The following is a 5611-nucleotide window of genomic DNA, read 5'->3' on the forward strand; positions in this document are numbered from 1 at the left end:
GGAGATCGTGCCTTTTCTGTAGCTGCCCCTAAACTTTGGAATGAACTCCCCCTCTTTGTAAAACTGTCCCCCTCTATCCCTATTTTTAAATCCCGTCTTAAAACACCTTTTTATTCCCAAGCTTTTACCCCAGAGTGAGATATTTTTTATTTTATTGTTTGTTTTGTTTTTCTTCACCCTGTTGTATATTTGTATCTCTATAATATGTTTGACGATTTTGTGCACTTTTATTTGTGTTTTTTGTTATGTTATGTAAAGCACTTTGGTCAACTCTGTTGTTTTTAAATGTGCTCTATAAATAAAGTTGGATTGGATTCTCCCGGCAGGAGCATCCTATGCCGCAGAAAGCATAAGTGGACCCCAGGCTAATAATGAATTAACCAAACTAAGGTTCCACCAAGATTTGAACTTGGATCACAGGATTCAGAGTCCTGAGTGCTAACCATTACACCATGGAACCCTATTTCTGTTGAAATGGGTGTGGCCTCATCTTCTGGACAACTTTAGTCATCTAAAATCGTTAAAATAAATATGAACAAAACTGAGCTAAGGAGATGACTTTTAGCTTATAAGAAGGTTGTTAATGTGGAAACCTGTATGAAGGGGGCACGGTAACTTTCTATACGTCCGAGACTGTTGATAATTAATGTATTAGCCTCGGAAAACCACAAACATTGATCACTCTCTGCTGATTTCTGATCGTCTGCACCTTTGTTAAATTGACACACACACACACACACACACACACACACACACACACACACACACACACACACACACACACACACACACACACACACACACACACACACACACACACACACACACACACACACACACACACACACACACACACACAGGCCCTTTCTGAAACCAGTCCCTTGACTTGAAGTGCTCTCGGGAGGTTCCCTCAGGAAGTGCCCCTCCAGCTGAATCAAGTTCCCTCTATTAGGGTGCTGGGTATAAAAAACTGTTTGGAAATACACTCGCCCTCCTTGTGCAGAAACAGGAAACAGACACCATCCGTTGCAATGGTTACCATCATGCCATTGTGTTACCTGTTATTTTGTTTGTACAGTTATATTGCATTGCATCGTGTATGTTTGTGTGACATGTGGATTTCATTAATATGGAAAAAGGAAATACAGTGTGACTGTCAAAAATGACATGTCATATACATCCATGGTGTTAAAAGTTGTTTTGTTTGTGGTTTAATTTATAGTTTTTTCACGGTGGGGTAAATAAGGAGCCCTTGTGAACATCAGTTGGAGCGTTGTCTATTCTGCATCAGATGAAGATTGTTTAGGAGCAGTTTATTTATCATTTATTTGTGGTGGTACTTACATTTGTAGGTTGCGGTTTCCATGCGGACAGAGAGCAGGGCTGCACAAGGCAATCGAGTATAGATCGGCACAGACTCGCTCTTGAGGGCTTTATAAGCCACTTCCACTCAAGGCTGCTTGGTTTCGGACGACACTTAATATGGCGCAGCCTCGTGTGAACGCGCATATTGAGGGCAAGTGTGTAGGGCGAGTGGCGAGGAGCTGGTTTCAGAAAGCACACACACACACACACACACACACACACACACACACACACACACACACACACACTCCTCTCTATCTCTGTTGCTCTAATTAATTAGTCTAATGTTGCACAGCTGTGCCTAGATTCTCCCGGCGGATCCTGCCGGGAGCTATACCTATGCCATATAAAGCATAGGTGGACCCCAGGTTAATAATGTATTAACCAAACTATGGTTCCACCGAGATTTGATCTGAGTGCTAACCATTACATAGCGTGCCGCTGTGCAAACTGACTCTGAAAAGTGGACTGGTTAAGTAATCAATTGGCAGGTGTGGGTTTGCCATGGCAATAAATTGGCTGAGTCTGAGAACTCCATATATAGGAATAAAGGAACACAGAGGGGTCCATATATGGGAATAAAAAGGACACAGACAGATGAGTGGAACGGGTCCTCTGACATGGGTGCATTACGTGCATTACAGACGTACAGACATTGAGCCTCAATTGGCTGAGGCAGAGGCTGGAAATTGCACAGGTGAAAGGAGTTGGCCTCATTAGGCCCACTGGCAGAGCCTGACCAGAGCCTTTTGTGGTGGTTCTGGAGAACTGTGGGTCCGACCGACTCTACCGGGCACTGCACTCCCTGCGGGGGTGTGGATCGCGTGTGTCAAATGTGAAGTGGGTGGGTCAAACGGTTCTCGAGTTACGTGCATTACACACGCACGCAGACAGAGACGTGACGCATTTATAGTTATATTTTGTTGTTTGACGGTACCCCAACTTTCAGTAGGTGTCAAAAAAAACCCTAGGGTGGTTGAATAGAAGTCAATGTGGCATATGTTAGTACAAAACCATTGGTGAAGAAAATTATTGGTAAGAAATGTATTCCCAGATTTGACATTATTCTGATAATATTCCCTGACTATATCTCCTTCCTGTGAGAGGACATTTTTGTTCAAATTTATTGTAACGATTTGTTCATGTATTGCTGATAATGATCAAAGTTTTCCAGAAAATGAGGCCACACCCATTCACTAGGGACAGGGTTCCATGGTGTAATGGTTAGCACTCAGGACTCTGAATCCTGCGATCCGAGTTCAAATCTCGGTGGAACCTTAATTTGGCTATTACTGTATCTGCAAGCATGTATATTAAGTTGCTCGGCCCAAAAAACGTGTACATTTCCATTGATTAACAATGTTGTTATAAGCGATATGTCATTCCCGAATCCTTTCCCGTGAGAGGAATGTATGTAACATAACTGGCTGCTGTCGGTTTGTACTGCGGGGACATCAAAGCTAACCTAGCCTCGGTACCCAGGCTTTTATTTCCATTAGCATCCGGCTCAAAAATGAAAGCCTGGAGGAATAAGTCACATTTCCTGGGAGTGGGAGTGAACTAACTACTAAATTCATTTCGCTCCTATGCCACCAAAATGTGGAACGCCCTACCAACAGTCATTAAGTCCTGCGAATCCCTTGACTCCTTCTAAACTGCTCTCAAAGGGCACCTACGGACGTCTGCAATTCGAAACTGGCCCCCGTAAAAATCTGAAACTCTGATGGGTGGGGACGACCCACCCCTTTTCCCCCTCACTGTATATGTTTCTTTTCCATTTTTACCTCCTCTATGATGATTTCCTGTTTTCACTAGTTTTGTATATTCGTACGTCTCTAAATGTTTTGATGAATTGAAAATGGTGGGCCCTATTGTAAACAAGTGTAATGCTTTATGGTGTCGTCCACTCACAGTTAACAGTTTTTTTGTATTGAGTTGTGCTTGAAATGTACTGTAATTCTGCAAACTGCTAATAAATCAACAGGGGGGGGCTCTATACCAGAAAGCATGCTGGCTGGGCCAGGCTACAGTATAACTAACCTGACTCCGCCGGGTGGTGGCGGCATTGATTCACAAGTTCACAACACAGCCTCAATCTGGATTCACTCCCACAGTAGCGACGAACCGCCTCGGCCGCGATTCGGACCAATCAGCGGCAGCTACGGGCGGGATCTGCCAATCACGTGTCAATTAAGTAGCTCGCACACACACAGTCCAGAAGTTCACAGGAAACGTGGCAACAACATACTCAATAGTTGTTTATTAGAGGTGTTGGATAACCTATTGACAGAGTGCAGAATTCAACACCACTTCCACTGGCCTGCTATCAGATGTGCTTCAGTAAGCCTGCTTTACTGCCTCATCGTACCATGGTGTAGAAATGAACCATTAACCACATAAACCCTGACGTCCAATATTTTGTCCATGTCATATAGGCCTATATCTGAAAATGTTCACACGTTTTCAAAAGCGAAAAGGAAAGCTGGAAAGGAAAATCATCTCCATGAAGCTTGTTAACATACTGAAGCACAATGTACTCTAAAAAGATGGCTGTTGAAACCATTGTTAAGTTTTCACTGTCAGTGGATCAACACCAGCATAATATCAACACTGGAAATACTGGAACTGGAAAACACATTTATAACATGTTACAGGATTTGGAAAAAGGAGGCAGAGAGACAGTGATAAACCAGGGAAAACAAAAATTAAACTTCGGAGAACTTCAGAACGAAAATACATCGCATGGATGCACCTGGGACGTATCCTCAGTGATGTATCCCAAGGTCATCGGGGGTTTCGGGTCTCGCGAACATCATACCCCTCACTCGGGTGACCCAAGTCCCGACTTACGTCCCAGTAGCTACCCTCGATCAGACCCACTAGGGAAAGACCATGCAGGGCCACACAATCCGTTGGAACTACTCCGGAACTACTCTGCCGGGACTGGGAGTCACCATTCCGGCGTGTGGAGGACTAGGCTCTGTGGGTTGACTCCTGAAGGACTAGGCTCTGTGGGTTGACTCCTGCCCGGGCCTCTCCTACTCCTACTGCCAGTGTTGTTTTTGGCAGCAAATTTAGATTTTAGTTTTAGTCATAGTCTCTTGAATAGTTTTCATTTAGTTTCAGTCCCCTGGAATGTTTTAGTGTTAGTCTAGTCAACATAAGATTTTAGTCGACCTTATCTACAGTTGATTTACTCGAACAAAATGTATTTTGGCGGGCCTTGATACCGTCCTACTTCACTTGCTGAAAATAGCCGATCTACAAGCCCACAACGTGGCGACTCGTTGTGAGCTTGTAGATCAGCTATTTTCAGCATGCAACCAAGTGTAAAATGACTTATACTGGATCTCTTGTCCTCTAGCCCCTTCCTAACATTTTAGTCTAGTTTTTATTTGTTGACGAAATCGTCAGTATATTTAGTCTAAGTTTTAGTCATCATAGCTTAGTTTTCATTTAGTTTTTGTCAGTGGAAAAAAGGTAGTCGACGAACATTTTTCGTCTTCGTTTTAGTCGACGAAAACAACACTGCCTTACTGCTTAACTTTGCTCTGTCGTACGACATTGTCGCATGCTGAAAATGGGGCAATAATCCACAAGGTCACATGTGTCGTAGACTCGTAGTACAACAACATTATAAATCAGTCGTTCTGTCAACTTCTGCGAAGGGACTGTTAATTACATTGCATTTCATGTATGCCGCCTACCCAGTATGCATACAAAAACATTATATTATAAGGCAGGCTTGTAAAGGTTTTGGTGGCTGAGGCAGTTTGGGGAGCTTGCATGGGACGAGAACAAAATGCATCAAATTAAATGAATAATGAAGATAACCAAGTCTACATGAAAATAAATATCTTAGAAAGAAATAACTAAAAATACATCGCATTGATGCACTTGGGACGTATCCTCAGTGATGTATCCTGAGGTCAACGGGGTTTCGGGTCTACCAACATCATACCCCTCACTCAGGCGACCCAGCCCGGGGTTGATCAAATCCCGACTTACGTCCCAGTACTAGCTACCCTCGATCAGTCCATCAGGGAATGAGCAAGGCCACAAAATCCGTTGCTCCGGAACTACTCTGCCGGGACTGGGAGAACCAGATTCTGGCGCGTGGAAGAAAATATATTATATAGAAATTACTCAAAAGACATTAGTTTGTCAAGTTATTATTTATTATTAAATATGAATACCTCCCCATACACTACAGTATGTTATACAGGAGCATGTCTTTGTTTGGGTG

This window comes from Electrona antarctica (assembly GCF_951216825.1).
Source record: "Electrona antarctica genome assembly, chromosome: 12".
Taxonomy (NCBI): domain Eukaryota; kingdom Metazoa; phylum Chordata; class Actinopteri; order Myctophiformes; family Myctophidae; genus Electrona; species Electrona antarctica.